The sequence below is a fragment of the Lissotriton helveticus genome, chromosome 9, assembly GCF_964261635.1.
Source record: "Lissotriton helveticus chromosome 9, aLisHel1.1, whole genome shotgun sequence".
NCBI classification, from domain to species: domain Eukaryota; kingdom Metazoa; phylum Chordata; class Amphibia; order Caudata; family Salamandridae; genus Lissotriton; species Lissotriton helveticus.
Window position 1 is genome coordinate 524840724 of NC_136070.1, and position 20689 is coordinate 524861412.

The following is a 20689-nucleotide window of genomic DNA, read 5'->3' on the forward strand; positions in this document are numbered from 1 at the left end:
TAGACAAAGCAACATTTGCATTCCCCAAAAAACACATGGCGCGTTGCGCCCATTCCATGATGTCCGTAGGGTCCAGAGGGGTACCCTTATCTTTAGCCACCACCGCAGCATCCAAAATGTTTGTTAAAGGGCCAGAAATATCCAAAAGCTTATCCTGGCAGCCTTTCCAGGCTCTGTCTAACCACTTGCGCATAAAGGTTGCCATATTCGGGTCCAAATCTGGCGTATCAGTGACTTTGCCAAGTAAAGAGGGACGAGGGCACTCAGACCTTAGCGTAGCTCTGACCTGACTTTCAAAACCCTGGCGGATATTATTTTGGACATAATGCGCAACTTCCATACAGGGTTGCCATTCTGTGGACCGGGATGAACCAAATTCTGAGGATTGAATAATAAGTTTTTAGGTTGTACCTCAGCCTTAGCATCATAAAAGGTGTGCTTTGTCTTTTTAACCTTCTTTTTAGGTGTAACGGATTCATCTGATTCAGAAGTAGTAGTAGTGGTACTAGGCATAGAATCGTCCTGCGCCTGTTTATCAGCCAAGGAACCATGGTCTAATAACACGTTCTTAGCAGCAGTTAACAAGGCTTCAGCCGAAGCACGAGAAGACAATGAAGATGTGCCTTTAGACTTAGACTTTCTTTTTCCCCGAAGACAGAGACTTCGCCAAAGGCTTCAGCGCCTTAAGAAGCACCTTATTCATAGAACCCCGGTCGTGGGAGCCCCGGGTTTCAATAGAATGCTCCTCCATAGTCACACTGTATGGTTCCACATACTCCTCATATTCATTGAATTCCACCCACTGATCTTCCTCCTCAGCGTAGTATGCCATAATTATAATAGGAGGTTTTGAAGGAGGTCAAAAGAGGGGGGGAGAACCCAAGGGCTAATAGACCACAGAGAATCAAAAAGTAAAAAGACTGGGTCTAAATAAACAAATATGAAGTGGCAGGAGCAAGCCCTGAAATAACTCCCCTAATGCCAAGCATTCAGTCTGGAAAGACGCTCCAGTCAGCGTTAAATTGGAGCCAGGGATTTATCAGGCAGTGCGTGAGTTAATGCGTGAAGAGCCGGGCTAGAAATCCTGTCACCGGCTGTTCACGCATGCGCAGACACACGAAGGCGGGGCTAAACAAAGCCTGCTCCCTGTGCGCACCGAAGTGTGTAGCCCCGCTCCCTCGCCACAGCCCACAACATGAAAGAAAGCGAAGGGGCACTGAAGCCTCAACTTCAAGGAAGGTACATTATTTCAATAGCGCGAGAGAGCGCGACACGCTCCCACATGAAAGCGCAGCCGGAATATGAAAGGCGCACAAAGAAAAACACACGCGCAGTCAAAGACCACACACGCTGGCAAAAAACACCGCGTAGGTCGCGTCTGACCCAAAGAGCGCAGCGCGCCAAAATATTAAGCATAAACAAGCATAAACACGCAATAAATAATAAATAAGAATGAATAGCACTTATCTCGCTGCTGCAGCAGCAAAGAAAGAGGAAGTGCTTACGTCACAGGGACCTTTATATTGATGACTGTCATGTTATTGGTGCATACCTGGAGGGGGTTGTTCTTCCGGGTTATGCTTGTTTAAAGTTAACTCTTTTGCTGCTGTATGTTTCAGTAAAGTTAGAGAAGCATTATTTGAGCCTCCGTGGACTGACATAGAATTGGTTACCTGTGATTGCTTTTTCTACTGGCTGTCAATCATTTGAAATAAATATGAATTGTGTTTTATATCATCCCATCTTGTCCTTATGTCTAATGGCAACTAGAGAGTTCGGAGAAATAATCCTTAGTTGATACTGCCGTTTCTGTAACAGCCCTAAAACTGTGTATAGGTTTTTGCAATTCATTAACCAAAACTTTCTTTGTGTGCATGATTCACCAGTATTTGTTGATGAGCACTTATCGCTGATTGTAGTAGGTGGCATTACATTTATATAATGGTATGCAGTGACACAGTAACAGCACACAAAGGGCAGGTTCCTGTCAGTATTATTACAACAAACCTAAGACAACTCTGTTTACTCTTAATAAAAGTAGGGGTGTTAAAACTCAACAAAACATGCAAAAGTATCTTAACTTCTCTTATTATCGGGTTGTGATGTGAATCCAAGTGTGTTTATTGCACATGGTAATGGTGACCACTGAATCACCTATTCGTTCTTTGGACTCAATATAGTTCTGTGGGCGGCAATCATGGTAAGATCTTATTTCTAATCAAACCCCTGTCAACCTTGCAGTACCTTAGAGGAGTACTGTAGCTTTGATTCCCACACTCTAGTCAATAAAGTGCTGCAAAGTATCCCTGATGCCTGGCATGGATTCCTTGATAGCAAAATAGGGAATTGGTAAAGTGGATTGATGGATTCTGCCAGATATACAAGAATGATCACAAAACCCATGCAAATGTGCACACAAAATAAGGATGAACTGTGTGCTGTGAGAATGGAAATGTGCAATATGAATAGTCTAGTTACATATGTATCCATGTAATGAAGTCTCTGGGCTCCTGGTAACAGTTTAGAGACCAGTGAGCGAAAGGGTCTAGTTTCTGTTTACCAACTGGCAATATTTGCTGTTTTAGGCTGGTCTTCGTATGCCCATTCAAGTTGGTACATGTGGCTAGTAACCAAGCTTACTAGTCAACTTAACAGGTCATTATCTTGTTTCCTGATTGTCGCTGCTGAGATTTTATGGTAGCATGAGGGGGAGCCTTGGCAATGCTGGGATTTATGGAGATGGAGGGAGTATAGATTTGAACTGCTGCGTCCCTGGAATGGATGGTTATGGGGTCTTCATTCCAGTTGTGCCAGAATCATGGCCGGCAGAATTAGCCAATGAATGGAATACTTAAGATCCTTAGAATGGAAGCATGTTGAAGTCCATTACGCTTAGCACCTTTCAGATTGAGCACACCAGGTAGTTGCTGGTTTCCCTTGATGCCAGGCGTAGGACAAAGGTAGGGAGTAATGCATGTCCCAAATTAATCACTGACAATTGGTCAAAGACTGTGTACCAAATGTAATGGCTGACCATTGGACACAGTGGTGCATCATGCAGTACTGTAAATTGATGCACAGTCAAGATTAGTGCGCTTGACAGCCATTGCTGCAGTGCCACATTCACAGGTTGCTTTCCTTTAGGAAAGCAAATAAAACATTGTTGTTTACTTTACCATGAAGCTCTCTGGGCTTATGGGTGCTTTATGTAATTATGGACACCTACAAAATAAGAAGTGTGTTTACATTCAAAATGTAGGGCATTGGAATATTTTCTCCCTTGGCTTAATGTCCATCTATAGAAGTTATAGATCCTCTTGGATCGTCTAGATTTCCCATAAAGATGTTGATCTCCTATTTTGATCTGACAATAGGGAACAAATGAGTACATTGTTTGACTGGGAGTGCTCTGTTTCTTTCTTGGCCCTAGAAGCAGACACATGCCTTCTGTGAAGCAGTGTCAGTGCTGCTTTAATGCTACATTCTAGAAAAATATCCCTTTCGCTACTTTTCTTCTAAATACTTAAGCTCCTTGATCTATTTGTAACATCTAATTGAAGCACCCATTTTGTGAAGTTTATCTTGAAGGTGATATTCTGATGGATACATCTGCATGTGGATTCCTCACCTTGTGAATATCCCCCTGCGTCAGCAACCTTCGGAAAATTCTTCTGTAGCACGCCGGCGTGGACGACGTCACAGGAGCATGGCATGGCGCGCGACTCCGCTAACGTCACCGACCCCATAATAGGCCTACGTCGGCGTGATGACATCAGTTCCCTTTTTTCCGCGTCGTCGACGCTAACAGTTTCGAGGGATCTTCCGTTTCGTTAATAGTAACTTTGTTGCTATTGTAGGATTTCTGTATCTTTCCAGTGTCACTGTCTTCTGTCGTGATGTCATCTAAGAAGACTGGTTTTAAGCCGTGTGATGAATGCGGAAAAATGATGTCCATCACAGATCTGCATGATGAATGTATATGGTGCCTGAGTTCAGATCACGACGTCCAGGGTTGTCGATCCTGTTTGAAAATGAATCCAAAGGCTCTTTGTGAACGTCAGGCTAAACTCCTGGTTGCCAAGTTAAAAGGTAAAGAGACCAAGAAGAGTTCGAGATCGAGGCGCTTGAGGTCGAGGTCCTGGGCGAGGTCGGCTTCGAAGTCGTCTTCGGGACATTGTTCCAGGTCATCAAAGAAAAAACATAAGAAGAGGAAGCATGGATCAAGGCACCATTCGGGAAAGGAGTCTGATTCGAAAGCGAAGTCATCGGATTCGAAGGCGAAGTCGTCTGGTAGACGGCATCATAAGGACATGGTTTCTCCCTCTCCGGTTCGGAATCCCGAAGGTGAGACCTTACCATTGGAGTCGTCGGAAAATTCACCGGCTCCGGCATCTCAGTCTCCGGGACATGAAGAAGAAGAGGTTCCTGTTCCTCAGGACTCGGCGACTCCGGTTCACCAGCCCGAGGAACATGAGGAATCGATTCCGGTGCAACCTCCCCAGGAGCAGCCGGTGGGTTCGTATCCTCCTTTTCCTGGTCAGGACCCTTCGCATTTTTTAAACGCCATGTATGGTGTTTATTGTCGAGCCATGTAACCCTCTGGAGCACCGGCTGGTCCCATGGGTCCGTTGGCATACAATTTGGGTGTTCCCCAATCTTATGCTCCGGCGCCGTTTATGCTGGCGCCGACTCCACCTTGGCATCTCTCGGCGCCGCTGAGGTCATCGACGCCGTTTACGGCTTCACCGGCTCCGGACCGACCTCGAGATCTTCCAACTCGAAGTTCGACGCCAGCTCCAGCTCCACGTTCGACGCCGGTTCCGGCGCCTTTGGAGTCGATCCCGATCTGACGACGTCGCTTTGGAAGGAGAGGTCGAGGCGTGAAGCCCAGCGCCTTTTGGAGGAGCAGAGTCATAGGGAAGCTGAATATGAAGAGGGTGAGCTTCAGGAACCGGAGGATTATTTTGATGATTTAAGAGAGGCAAGTGGACTAGAACTGTCTCCTGATTGGGAATTAGCCTCGGTGTCAGATGCTCCTTCTAAAGATGTGGCTCCCTACCATGTAGTTATTAAAAAGGTGGCGAATCTACTGAATTTGACTTTGCCCACTGCTGAGTATAAATCGAACATTCTGACTGAAATCCTCCATTCTCCATCATCTGTTGTTGAGCCTATACTTCATTTTACTGATGCTCTGACGGATCCTATCTTGAAGGTGTGGAGTAGGTCTCTTACAGCTCCTGCAGTTTCTAAGGCCGTTGCAAGACGTTGTAGAGTGGTTCCTGCAGACCCTGAATTTTTGTCCACTCATCCCTTCCCAGAGAGTTTAGTGGTACCAGCTGCCTGCTCTAAAAGATCTGCAGGTTATTTTCCCCCAGGTACCTGGTAATAAGGACTCCAAGAAGCAGGACCAATGTGCAAAAAAAGTGTCTTCATCAGGCAGCATGGCGCTTAAATCTACAAATGCCACTTGCCTACTGGTCCGTTATATCCGTGCCTTGATGGATACTGTAAAGCAATTGTCTCCTAAACTTCCTGAAGAGGACATAATTTTTTTTAATGAGGTGCTTGTTGACACGCAGGCTGCTGCTCGGCAGGTCATACAGAGCGGAATGGACACAGCTGACTCAGTTGCTAGAGTCATGGGCTCTTCGATTGCCACCAGAAGAGCTGCCCGGTTAAAGACTTCTGAGTTCTCTGCAGATGTTCAGGCTGCTTTAATGGATTTGCCCTTTGATGGCTCAGGCCTTTCTGGTAAAAAGGCTGATGCTGCATTGGAGAGGTTCAAGGACAGCAGGGCAACAGCCAGGTCTTTAGGTTTGCAAACTAGAGGATCTGTGGGCAAAAGGTATAGGGGCTTTGGAAGATCTTCTTTTCGTCCCTACAAGCAATCACAGCAACAGCAGCAGCAACAAAATCTGTTGTATAAATCATACAGGGGCAGACAAAGAGCTCGTCCTAGAGGACGTCAGGTCTCCTCCTCCTCTTCCTCTTCTTCTACCCACCCCCCTCCTACTACAGCAAAGCAGCCCTAGATCCGCCATTCCGGATCATGCAGGTCCTGTAGGGGGTTGGCTTACCTATTCTCTACGGGATTGGGAATCGGTCACGTCGGGCCTTTGGGTTCTCAATCTCGTGGAGAATGGGTATGCACTTCCCTTTCGGGAATTCCCTCCGAATTACCCTCCATGCCAAGGGTTTTGCTCAGAGGACCACCTGCTACTTCTGCAGGAGGAAGTCCTGGCATTGTTGAGAAAGGGTGCGATAGAGGTGGTTCCGGAGAAAGAAAGGGGTCAGGGATGCTACTCCCCGGTATTTCCTGATCCCCAAAAAGGATGGCAGACTTCGTCCAATCCTGGATCTCAGGATCTTGAACCTTTACCTGAAGCAGGAGAAGTTCAAGATGCTCACCTTTGCGCAGGTTCTTCAAGCGCTGCTGGAAGAAGACTGAATGGTGTCGATCGACTTGCAGGATGCATATTTCCACATCCCAATCCTGAAGTCGCACAGGAAGTATCTCCGTTTTACTGTGGGATCGCAGCATTACCAGTTTGCGGTCCTTCCGTTTGGTCTTACTACTGCGACTCGAGTCTTCACCAAGGTGATGGCTGTGGTGGCGGCACATCTGAGAAGGTCAGGGATTCCAGTATTCCCTTATCTGGACGATTGGCTAATCAAGGCGGAATCTCCAGAGAAAGTGCTCCATCATCTACAAGTCACAACTCAGTTGTTGTACAGGTTGGGTTTTTCGATAAATGTACTCAAAATCTCACCTGGTGCCCTCCCAGCGCATCCTGTTCATTGGTGCGTTACTGGATACAACTGTATGTCGGGCATTTCCTCCTCCACAACGAATTTGCGACATACAGGAAATGATTTCTTTATTTCACAATGGAGCAGTCGTTCCAGTCTTGAAGGTCCTTCGTCTGCTCGGTCTGATGGCTTCCTGCATTCTGCTGGTCAACCATGCACGCTGGCACATAAGGGCACTCCAGTGGTGCCTCCGCAGGCAGTGGTATCAACACAACGGAGATCTCAGGGAGTAGATCAGGATCTCCAGAGAAACTGCAGCGGATCTGTCTTGGTGGAGCGTGGAGGGCAATCTGTCTCAAGGAAAGCCCTTTCATCTGCCTCCATCGGTTGCCACAGTGATAACGGATGCATCCACTCTACGGTGGGGTGCTCATCTGGGGGATCTGGAGATCAAGGGTCTTTAGTCTCCAGAGGAAAGGTTGCTTCACATCAACCTTCTTGCGGGCGATACGTCTGGCGCTCACGGCCTTCCTCCCTTCCCTTCGCGGTCGGTCGGTTGAAGTCCTGACGGACAACACCACCGCGATGTGGTATGTCAACAAGCAGGGAGGAGTAGGGTTGCAGTGTCTCTGCAGAGAGGCTCTGCGTCTCTGGTCCTTGTTTCAGGATCATCAGATTTGTCTGATGGCAAATCATCTGGCCGGAGTTCTGAACGTGCGTGCAGGCAGTCTCAGTCGGCAGTTCTCAGCCGACCACGAGTGGAGGCTTCATCCAGAGGTAGTTTGTCATGTCTTTCGGACGTGGGGAACTCCTCAGGTGGACCTGTTCGCCACTCACGAGAATGCTCACTGCCCGTCATTCTGCAGTCTCCAGTTTCCGATGCAGGGAGCCTTGGGGGACGCGTTTCAGTTGAGTTGGGGCTCACAACTCCTTTACGCGTTTCCTCACATACCCTTGATTCCTCGGGTTCTGAGGAAGATTCGCCAAGACCGGGTCCAAGTTATTTTGATTGCGCCGAATTGGCCAAGAAGGATGTGGTACACAGATCTTCTCCACCTCTCCTCGTGCCCGCCGCTCCGTCTCCCTCTCAGGGCAGATCTCCTCTCTCAGATGGAGGGGCAGGTTCTACACCCCCACCTCCAGACCTTACACCTTCATGCCTGGAGATTGAACGGGGCAATCTGAATTCCTTTTCTCTCCCACATGACGTGGTGGATGTCATTCTATCGGCCAGGCATTATTCCACCAAATCTATCTATTCTTACAGATGGTCTAAATGTGTTACTTGGTGTGGGGAGAAGTCCATTGATCCTTTGAGGTTCGGTTGTCTGATATTCTTCAGTTTGCACTTACTTTGGCTCAGCAAGGGTTTGCTGTGGCTACGGTCAAAGGTTATCTTTCGGCCTTGTCTGCTTTTCTCTGCCTGCCGGATCAGCTGTCCTTATTTAAATCTCCTGTGGTTCTAAGGTTTCTAAAGGGTCTTACAAATACATTTCCTCCCACTCCCTTTATTGTGCCTCAATGGGACTTGAATCTTGTGCTTACTTTTCTGATGGGTTCTCCTTTCAAACCTTTGCACAAGTGTTCCATGAGACTTTTATCTTTTAAGACGGTCTTCCTGGTTGCAATTACCTCGCAAGGAGGGTAAGTGAGCTTCAAGCTCTTAGTTCAAAGCCCCCATTCTTGACCATTCATGCTGAACGAATGGTTCTTAGGACCAGGCCTGCTTTTCTGCCTAAGGTGGTAACTCCCTTCCATCTAGGACAGTCCATTACCCTCCCTACCTTCTATCCTCCCCCTCACCCTTCCAAGGAGGAGGAGAGACTTCACCGCCTGGACCCTAAGAGGGCGGTGAGCTTTTATCTTCATAGGACAATATACTATCGAGTGGATGACCATCTCTTTGTTGGGTTTGCTGGTTGCAGAAAAGGAAGAGCATGTGCACAAGCGCACACTTTCAAGATGGATTATACTATGCATCAAGATCTGCTACTCCCTGGTGGGTAAGTAGCCTCCAGAGGGTATAAGAGCTCCACTAGAGCAAAGTCTTCTACATCTGCTTTGTCTAGGGGTGTACCTGTAGAGGACATTTGTAGAGCAGCGACTTGGGCTTCCTTCCACACTGTCGCGAAGCATTACTGCTTGGATACCGAAGTGAGGAGGGACGGTCACTTTGCGCGCTCTGTCCTTCAGGATTTTCTGGTATAGAGGAGTGGACACCCTCCTCCGGGAGTGGGGACAGCTGTGGGACTCTATTCAGAAGGTGAGGAATCCACTGGCAGATGTATCCATCAGAAGAACAAATTACTTACCTTTGGTAACGCTTTTTCTGGTGGATACAATATCTGCCTGTGGATTCCTCACATGCACACCCGCCTCCCCGTTGTCCACTCTTCTATACCTGGGTTATGGTGTTGCTTCAAGGTATACAGGTTATTTTCAAAAGAAGTGTGTTTTTGTACTTGATTTGCTATGTTGTATTCACACTATGTGTGTTATTTTGATTATTTTGTACTGTGTACACTATATATATATATATATATATATCTATTGTTGTCGGTCCGTCCATGTGCCTCGAAGGCACGGAAAAAAGGGCGGAACTGATGTCATCACGCCGACGTACGCCTATTATGGGGTCGGTGACGTCAGCGGAGTCGCACGCGATGCCGTGCTCCTGTGACGTCGTCCGCGCCGGCGTGCTACAGAAGAATTTTCAGAACATTGCTGACGCAGGGGGATATTCACAAGGTGAGGAATCCACAGGCAGATATTGTATCCACCAGAAAAAGCGTTACCGAAGGTAAGTAACTTGTTCTTCTGGGTCCTGTTGGAGAAGGCCCTCTGCTTGCCTGGTGACTGTGACATCCCACTTTATCCCTTTTCTTTCTGGGGTTTACTTATTGAGCCCAGGTCCCTCCTTTAGCGCCGGTGTAATGGTAGCTATGCATTTTGTACATTGACTCTCTCTCCAAGGCCATTTTTTGTCTCTGCCCACACCACCACCCCTCAAGGGTTCCAGAACTGGCCTTTCGCCGAGCTTAGGCCTCTGATTTTTCAGTGCTGTCTCCATCTTCACTGGTTCATTACAGGCGATCTTGTTGTAGCATGTTCCACTGGGTGGGAATGAAACTGCTTGATGATCGCTCTTCACCTCCTCATTTTCTCTTGAGTGGCTTATGGCAGCTCTCACATTGCATTTAAGTTCACCGTTGGTAGTCGAAATATCATAGGTAGGCCAGCTGTTGTTTCCTCCACATTTGTGTGTCTGATTTGTCTTTTTTTATTCGGTTCATTCCAATTCATTGTATGATAATGAAAGCGGAAGAGCAGATGCTGATAGAAGATTCTGGCCTATTCTACACAGTTGTGTCATATTACTTCCTCCAGACGCTCTTATCAAATTTTTGCCAATCAGTGTCTCCTTCCCATCTCTTTCAGCCATACATCAATCCAGAATCGGAGAATGTCCAGTAATTACATAGAATGGCTCTTATATTATGCATACCAAAACAGAAATGTTCTTCCTGGCACCCCCCACCCTGTATTGTCTTTTTCACTTCAACACAGACTCACCAGCACCCTCTGTCTTAAACCCTTCCTTACCATTTGACAGCACCTGGCTGTTAACCTACTCTGTCTTCTCCACAGTTGTTTGCTTCCAATTAGTGGACATCCAAAATATCTTGTGTTAGCCCTGCCCTTTTTTTGATGCTGAATCCCAAGTTAATTAAATGGTTATAAAAAAACTGGATTAGTGCAACAGCCTCTTAGTGACCAAAATAAATTACTTTGTATACCCAATATTTGTCAATGGTCCCGAAACATATCCATCTCCACCGACCAATATCAGTTTATCTGGCTATGCAGAAAAAAGGGCACTCTCGCAACTTCTCATCATCACCTTTTAAGCAGTAGATGGCACCTCAGAAATTTGGTCAATATTTTCCCACATGTGTGCTGCAGTCCTGTAGTCCTTCCTAGTCCCAACTCGCCTTTTTCAGGTTCAGGTCATTCACAAAACTTACAACTTGCATCCAAGTGGTAAATTCTCTACCTGTGACTTTTGATCTGAATTCTCCCTCTGTACAGTCAAATCTTTCCAAAATATTCATCTTTTCTCCTTTGGATTTTCAGTAGTGAACACTATTCCCATAGGCTGGGATCCTGGGCAACTACAAAAATCATTTTACTAAATAATTAATTCTACAAATGATTGCCCTGTATGTTGCTTTCCTCCTACCATGTCTATCTTCTGCCCTGGTACAACTTCATGACCGATTTCTAAATTAATTGTGCCGCCGATTTGCCCCTTGTGATATGCACAGTGATTCAGAACTAAATATTTGTCTCTATAATTAATATGTAACCGTTGTTATAGTTTTCAACAAGTATACACAAATGTGGGATTGAACACTAACACAATCCATGATTACACGTTTGTTAATTATACATCTCACGCTCAAGCTGTTGACCTGCCCCGCTCTGACTAATTCCAACAAACTGACTAAAATGGAAAGAAAAGTACTGTGGATGGAACTGGCAAGTCTACCAGTTGACTTCTATTGTGTCACTAATAGGTTTTTAAACAGCCTATATTTTAGATTTCTTTTTTTTGTACAATCTCCATTTTCTGCAGAAATATCGTTCAAATCTGGCACCCTCCTTTTATTTATTGGTAAGTATGTTATATTTAGATTTAAAGTTTAAGGGCCTGATTTAGAGTTGGCAGACAGGATGCTCTGTCAAAAATGTGCCAGATTTCCTGTCTGCTGTATTACCAGTGGATTAAATCCAATGGCAATTTTAATATGGCTGATAATATACCCGTCATCCTATGTGATGGAGTAACCCATCTGTTGAACTCTAAATCAGGCCCTAAGATTGAACCCTGCAAGGAAATGTATTCAGATCAAATGCTTAGTCATCAACAAAGATTGTGGGTGAAGATCTTGTTGAAGGCCCGCCGCATGAGGCATCTTATTAAGTGGTTTGAGACACTATAAAGTGACTGTTTTGGGCAATATAAAGTATTTATCGGCAAGCTAAAGTTTTTGGGCACCATAAAGTGTCTTTTTGGGCAATGTTTACCGTCCAAAAGACACTGAACTGTCATGACAGGGAAACAAACAAAGTAAAGAACAGAATAGTATCCTAGTAAACAGATTGTATAGATCCCTTCAAGAGACTTATGATAGACAACGATAAGTTTATCACAAAAGTTCCTGAGGCAGATTGCCCCCAGAGGAGGCGTGAGAAGTGATGAGTTTATTGGGGCTCCTAGTGGGCAGATGCACCACTGGACCAGCCAGGAGGTGTTGATCTTGAGAGCACAGGTTTCTGTGTGTCGTTTCTTTTCATAAAACGTTATTCTGCGAGTAATGCAGACAGGAGCATCTGGTATCAAAAATCCTTTAAATGTATTCTGTCCATCACCTGGAGTTTGTGGAGAGTTCTGTTATCCAGGCTAATTTCTTCCGGTTTCTGAAGTTTGGTTTGGAAAGTTAAGAACAGCATTCTGAGGCAACTGTAGCTCACAGGTGTTGGAGTCGCTGAGGATGTAGTAGCATAAATTGCAGCTGTCCAACCTCACGGTAGTTAAATGAACCTCAAAACACTAACGCTTAGCTCACCTTAGCATGAACAACTGTCTGGTGCAGGACGGTTGCCTCCCACTGAATATGCCCCTTTCTCTCTAATCCACAACTCTTACTCTAAGATCCCCCTATGTAGGTTTCAGCATGGGTGCAGCATTCCCTCCTGTTTTTCTGGTAGATACTAGCAAGTAGTCCGTTTCCCTCAGAGCGTGCCCTGACCGGCCAAGATGGTGGACGCTTAGTGAAAGTGCCCCGGGACCTCCTCAGCTATTCTTTGCCATCCACTCTGCCTGCTACACCTGACACCCCCGGATCGGTGGCCCGTCTTTACCGGAGGTGAACACTGAAGTTCCCAGCGACTCAGACCCCCGGGTAGGCTGCGATCTGGTTGAGGCCTGCCTCGACACCAGATGAGTCTTCCAGGATGGTGACCTGGTGCGTGGCTGGTGTCTAGGAGGCCACACCGGCCCAATCGTTCTTTCCAACTGGCACTCTGTTGTATGCAGCCTCAAGGCCAGGCGAATCCCCAACATGGGGTGAGAAAATAGCTGCTTTCCGGGAGATGGCTGGCCTGGTTGGTGGCCCAGGCACTGGTACTCTGGAATTCTCTGGGCTGCAGCGCTCAACTACAACAGAAATCTGGGCACACAGGTGGAAGCAAAGAGGGCAGGACGTAAACCTCTGCCTGCTTGGGGCCCCAGCAAACCTCACACATCTATGGTGCCACACAACATGAGAGAGGAGGCATCTGAGGATTCCCCCTGCCCTCAGGCCTTGCTCATAGTTCATCTGGCCAACAGCCTTGCCCACAGCCTACAGGCCTATGGCTGCCCCTGCTGCCCCCCCCCCCCCCCACTCCCCCACTTAATGGGCAAGTGGGCCGCAAGGCAGTAAATCTGCTACTTCATCCTGGGGTGGGGGAGGAGCCTGACAAGGAGCTGTAGAGGATGTGGGCCCCCAGGTCCCCACTATATGACCTAGCTGAACTCGCAGGGCTGCCTCACTCCTCTCTCCTAGGGGTATGCAGGCCGGCAGGTAGTTTGGCAGCCCTGTGCATTCTGCACCAGAGGGTCAACTGCCTTCGCTGCACCATTCCCAGGCTTATTCCACAGGCTTGCAAGTACTAGATTGAGGTATCTCAGATCACTCCTCGATGACCCTTACTTTTAGCCAGTAACACACTCGCCCGATGTGGAGGCTCAGCGCATAGCACTTGCAACAAGGAGAGTTCAAGGACTTCCTTGCCCAGGAAATAGGAAACTACTAAGACCTTAACCAAGGTACAGTATACTCCCTGGGCACACTGTGGCTGGCCAGCAAGGCCACCCTTCTAGGATTTGCATGGTCTCTCCTAAAAGCAAAAGACTTCACCAAACGCTAACAAATAAACGAAATAGAAGCCACTATTCTCAAATGAGAACCGATCAGTCATACGTCCCTGAATGACTCTGACAGCTACAGACTGGCGCTGGTGAGATTGTCCCTTTGATAAGTAGCCCTCGATGAGGCTCGCTTACAGCTTGCATCGATCTACGAGCGGGGGGAGAAATCGGGCAAGCTGCTCTTGCTGGCGATGAGGGAGGAGACCTTTCAGATTGTCCTCTCATTAAAGACCAAGTTTGGGGCAATGCAAGAAATGGCCACAGCCATTATGGAATATTACTGTGTTCTATATACCCCACGAGAACGACCCCCTGAGGGAGAGGATCTCTCCCGACTAATGACCACCATCCTCATACTGAAACTTACAGGAAGTGACTGGGCTGCCTTGGAATGCCCACTCACACTTGAAGGAATCACCCTGGCACACCAGGACATGAACTCCAGGAAAACTCCAGGCCCGGACGGTTTCCTCATGGAATACTACTGATATTTTCAGACCAATCTGACCCCCCTCCCCATCTTTTGACGTGTACAAAGATGCAATTGATAAGGTGTATTTTTGCCCTGAACTTGACTTAGCCACTGTATTAGTACTACTAATGCCAGACCTGACCACCAGACCGTTGTGCATCTTATCACCCCATTACTCTTATATATTCCGAAATAAAAAGTTATCTTAAAATAATGGCAAACTACCTGCTCACAATTCTCCAACATCTGATTCACCTAGATCAATGCGGGTGCATGAGTACTAGGCATTGCTGCCATAGAGTACACAAAGTTCTGACCTGCCTCTCAATGCTTGGGGCCAGGGCCTCTCTTCTGCTTCTAGATTTTGAGAAGGCATTTAAATCCGGCAACTGGGTTTTTCTCAACGAGGTCTTGGTAAAGGTAGGCCAGGGCCCTAAATTTCAGTCATTAGTCTGGGCACTATATTCCATGCCCTGGGCTCAGGTCTATGTTAATGGTGCTCTCTCAGCCACTTTTGCAATAGATTGTGGCACCCGCCAGGTATCCCCCCTCCCTCCTGTAGTTGCCATACCAATAGCAGAACCCCTTGCAGTCTGGATCTGATGCGATGCACAGATCTGGGGAGTCGACTGGAGTGTGGCCACAGAGGACTGTATCGCCCTATATACGGACACCGTCCTTCTTTATAACTCCAGACCATCCCATACAATCCCACGTCTACTATAGATGCTTGCCCTGTACGGAGAAGCATCAGGACTCCAAATAAACTGGCCCAAGTCTGTCATGGTCCCACTGAAAGTAGACCGTATGAGGCAGCATGGGAATCACAACTCTCAATACGTAGAATTAGTTTCCGCTATCTGGGGCTTCAGAGAGCACTCGTGCCCGACCTAAACTGGAGTCTCAATATAAAGCCTTTAACAGCCCAACTCATGACAGATCTCAACTGGTGGGAGAAGCTTTCCTTTAACGTCCTGGGCATTGAAGACTTGTTTAAGATGATTGCACTGCCCCACCTGCTATACACTCTACAAAATTATTCTTGACCCCCTACCACAAGGCTGGTTCCGCAGCCTCCTGACCAAAATAGGCTCATTCCTACGTCTTAACTGCCCTGCCCACATGGCTATCAGCAAATGCACCCTGAGACAGGAGAATGGGCATGGTAGACGTCCACCTGTATTTTTGGGCGGCCCTCCTATTGGTGGTCAGTGACTGGTTGAACGGAGGATAGGCGGATTTAACATGCCAGCAAGAGGTGGCTCTCTTGGGCGTAGATAACATCAGAGGTGTGCTATAAGGCAACCCTATTCCCCCTCCACCTTCCTGAGGCCACTTGAGTGGTCCTCTTGTCATGATGTGCAGTGCTGAAATGGACAGGTTGGGACAGGAAGATCACATGCGAGACTTCGCTCTGGACGAAGCAACGTCTAAGACACACATCCTCCTTATCGGGTTTGGACAATGTGATAAGATGGGGATCCCCACAGTTGGAGACATATGGCAGGGACCTCGCATCAAAACATTCCAAACCCTACAAAAAGAATATAACATGCACAGATACCTACAACTACGCCGTGCACGCCCCAAACAGTGATTTCCTTGTGAACATTCATGAAAACAGCCCCCTTCAATTTCAAATTCTGAGAGCCCCAATCGTAGGGAAAAGTATCTCTCGGATATACAAATCCCTTTTACTTGACTCCCTAGACCTGTTTGCACCAGTACATTCCGGGTGGTAAGATTGGCTGGGCCTCCTGGATGATTCTAATTGGAGGGACGCCTGCATGCCCCCCAGGACATATCCTTGAGCCTTAGAATTACTGAACTCCGATTCTTACACACAATTTACTTAACATCAGTGAGGCTGTGGCATGCAGGCGCTGTCCAGAACCACAAGATCACTTCTTTGACATGGTGTGGGATTGCCCCCAGAACACTCAATATTGCAGACTATTTATACCTCTCTAATGCAATTAGGAGGCCCACAGACCTCTCTCCCATGGTGGCACTCCTGGGAGTCACAGACTAGATCAGTGACACAGCCGGAGACAAAACCTGGTGGGGATTAGTACCATATTGGCTAAACGAGGCATCGGCAATCTCTGGAAGGTGGCCTCTTCCCCTCGCTAGCCCCTTGGGAGCGTGCGATGGACTGGTGTGCCAAACAGGAAGAAGCCATCTACATCTTCCGAGGCTGCCCGATAAAGCATGAAAATATAGGGGGGAAATTGTTGCATACCGTGGACTGTGCTAAACGCAAATAAATGAAATTGTACTGTAAGGTGTTCCTCCATTATGTTTTCCATGATAAGGTGCTTGACTATGTATCAGTGTGGTTGTTGTCAAAGTTTGTAACTTCTTTGTCCACTTCAGCATCTAGTCTCCAGTCTCAGGAATGTAGGTAATGCAATTACACTGTGTGGGAAAGTAACCTCATCTCCATCTTCTGCACATGAGCAGGAAAGGGTCTTCTAAAATGGAAACCTCTGGCCTTCTTCACTGTATTTCACTCAGACATACATATTGTGTGTTACATGCAAACCACACACATGCATGCATATGGTTGGAATATCAGCAAAAGGATCCAGATTCACCTGCAGCAGAATGAGTGGGCTAGTAGGCCACCACTCCTGTGACACAGATAGAAATGTCAGGTCAAAGTAGAATTCTTACAAAACATGAGATGCCACCACCACCGTGCTACACACTTGAATCCTTGACAAGGACTATGGTCTCCGGTCACTATGGAGAGCAAGTTTAATGCGCCTCTCAAGTTCTAAGACCTCACTCATATCAAGGGAAAGGCCTAGTCCTTAATGCACGCACTAAAATCAGAGAACCGTAGTTTCAGGTACTCTCAGTTGGGCACTCAGGTTAGGGGAAAACTGTTAACAGTGCAGGGGCATTCCTGTCTCAACATACTCAGATATGCAACTATTTGTATCAGACATGAGGTAACCGATGGCATTGATCATCAGGTACTAACGTATGCTAGGAGGCATCACTCTGTCAAAGACAGCATAAGATCCAAAAAGATAGGTAATGTTCTACTGCTGCTCCCACACCTTCCAGTAGATCGCCAGTGCAAATTAAAGAGTTCACGTCCTTTGACCCAAATGCAGACATGCTAAAATTGTACATTTCAAATTGGTGCTAAAATAAATTCCATAATCTCAGAAACAAGCCGGTGATTTGTAATAAGCCTGTATTTTGCCAAAAATGCAGGATACAAATGTGGTTTCTTTATCAAGGAAGCAATAATAGCCTTCTTCAACTCCTATAGCAATACTCTTGAATGGAAGGATATATGAAACACAACACTAATTAAATGAAAAATAGCAGGATGCCTCTTTATGAGGTAAATCTGCCCACATCAAACTGGAAATCTGATAAAGGGAAACCCAGAGTATAATCTCCTACAGACACTGTGATGCACTGGTGTCGAAAATCCGATCACTGTCAAGTATGTGTGATTCTGATTTTCACTTTGGATCACATTTTTATTTGTGGCAGTACCCTATCTCCATCATGAGATCATCGCAGATATTCATAAAGACAGAAAGTCTACTCCCATTGGCGGATACTGGAAATCTTTCATAGAGAAATCTGTTTAAAAAAATATGCTTATCTGAAGGCGTGTACATTAGGTCTGGCCTTTTAAATAAAATATTCAGACTACTAATTGCATGAATCAGTTTTAAAGGCATTTCAACTTTTGGGGCCTCTCATTTGAAGCATCTTCTGCTGTATAGAAGCTGCATTTGTTCTCTTTCTCCTTATTTTTGGGCATTAGCTGAAGGCTAGCAAGCCTTCACATTTTGTCAAGTGTGCTTCATATGGGATGAAAGGTATGAAAGGGACACAGCCAGTGAATAAGGGTCCCATTTGTAAAGACTGAAAAAATTACTTCCTTTCACATTTGGAGCAGTGCGTCTATTTGGCTGCCCTAAAGCTGTAGTGCAGACTTTTCCCACTCCACCACTGTCCTATCAGCCCAATTTTATTATTTTTCTTTTTTTATGAAAAAGTTTTATATATATGTTAAGTTGCTTGCTCTATTCAAATTCCCTACTGGCATTTATGTAAACATGGGTGTTATGATAGGCTTTTAAAACAAATAATGAAAATTCACTTTGCAAAACGTGTTCTGGTATCCGAGTAGATATTTGCACAAACAAACCGCTATGCTTTATAAAACACATTATCGCTCCAAAATGCAGAGATATGAAAATGCTTTCTTACGCAAAAGTACCGTTGTCATTTAAAATCGATAAATGGCAGAGCTAATAGGTCTGTTTTGGGCACCAGCGTTTTGATCTTGTTAATGCTTGTTTATATTTGTCATTGTTTTAGCAAAATGTTTCTCCTGAAAAAGCTATTGGGTCCTCATTAAGTTTAAAAAAAAAAGCAACAAAAACAGCTAAAATCAAAAATATTATTTTGATCTCTTAAACCGCACATTGCTATTGTAGTCACTGAACCTTTTTGGATGTGGATATGCTTCTTGTGAAAGGACAGACAGTCATCCCTCACATTGAAGTTGGGGATTTGCTGACGTGGGATGTCCATTGCCCCATGCTATAGTGGGAGGAAGACAAATGTGAATGACACAATAACAGACCAGTGGATGAAGAGGGTTGGCTGCAAAACCCTTTAGGTATGCGTATTATGCATACATTTTTTGTAAAATGGAAAGGTCTTTTTTAAAATCAGAAGGATATGGCACATGTTGGCACATCCTCTTGTTTAAGATGCTAACAACCCAACACATTTTAGACAAATTTCCTTGTTCCCTTACACTTTAGATTTACTAGAAAATATTGTCATGTATCATCTTCAAACTCACTCACCTATAGGACTGTTCGATAAGACCCTAACAGGTTTAGACCCCAGATGAGTACAGAGGTGGTTGTGACTTCCGTGGTAGATGTTCTGAGAATGTTTACATATGGTGGAGGCATTGACGCAGGAATATTATTAGGTTTTTCTGCTGCGTGTGACACTCTGCTCAGGGAAAGGTCCTTCAGTGGGTCAGCTCTTTTGTAGTTAGGAGGATCCAACCATTTCCTCTTGGACCTTGTACATCTCATTTCACTTGTGTCAAATGGGAGGTTCCTCAACACCCTCAGTTTCCCCTGGCATGTTTAATATCACCAGGTGTCCTTAAGCCAGTCTTCTGTATGGCTATGGCATTAAATTACCATGGAACTAAACTATACCTAATCTCCTCCTGCTGATTTATTAATTCCACCAACTAGCTGCAAGAACTCAATAGCCCGCGCAAAGCATCACACATCTTTGCTACTAAAGCCTACTCCTGCAACTGACGCAACATCTGGACAACATCAATCTCCTGGACCCCCTCCAATCCGGCTTCAGACAAGGCCACAGCACAGAAACCGCGATGCTGAACATCATAGACGACATTCATGGATCTCTTGACGCAGACAAGTGCTGCCTCCTCATACTCCTTGATCTCTCCGCAGCGTTCGACACGGTGGACCACAAGCTCCTCATCATGACTCTTCAAGAAAGAGCCGGCCTTGGCGAGGTAGTTCTCAAGTGGTTTTCCTCCTTCTTACATAACCGTACGCAAATAATAAAAATTAAGAACTTCACCTCCGAAACCCAGCAAGTCAACAAGGGTGTCCCTCAAGGATCAGTGCTCTCTCCGCAGCTCTTTAACATCTACATGGAACCGCTCGCCAAGTTACTCAGGAACGCCAACATCCACTTCCACCTCTACGCGGATGACACGCAGATTTACCTGGAAACCTCTTCTCTCAAAGACATCCACAGACTTAACGATGTCCTAAATGAAGTTCAAGATTGGCTGACAAAGAATCACCTGAAACTCAACCCAGACAAGACAGAAACACTCCTCATCTCAAACAAAGAAGATAACCCTCAAATCACCGAGTGGCTGAAGTCGATCGATGCTCTCAAAGGTAACCTCACGCTAGCCGACTCCGTTAAATCCCTGGGCTTCAACCTAGACCCCAAACTAACCCTGACAAACCACATTAAGAACTCGTCGAAAAGCGCATTTTCAACCTCAGACTTCTGAACAAAATCAAACTCTACATTCCTAACAAGGACCTCAAACTAGCCACGCAATCTCTAGTTCTATCAAGACTGGACTAAATCGCACCTGGCCCCACTAAAAACAGCACTTCACGCGGCAGCGAGAATGATCACAGACTGCAAAAAATCTGACCACATCTCCCCGGCACTCAAAGAACTCGAATGGCTCCCTGCGGAAATGCGGAGTACTTTCAGAACGGCCTGCCTAACCCACAAGGCCCTCCACACCGGCAAACCGGAATACTTGGCAAACAAGCTCAAAAAAGCAGGCCAAGCCAGAAATTTGAGAAGCTCTAACTCCCTGCTGCTCATCCTACCAAAAACCAGAAAGAAGAGAACTGCGGACTGCTCTTTCTCGGGAAATGCCCCCAAAATATGGAACGCCATCCCACTGCACATCA

General features: G+C 46.2%; 1 protein-coding gene across 3 annotated transcripts in view; it reads left to right on the forward strand.

The window, feature by feature from the left end:
- The window catches only part of KIAA0586 (KIAA0586 ortholog), an 813007-nt gene that overhangs the window by 512761 nt on the left and 279557 nt on the right, over nucleotides 1–20689 (forward strand). The gene's annotated exons all lie outside the window — the stretch shown is intronic.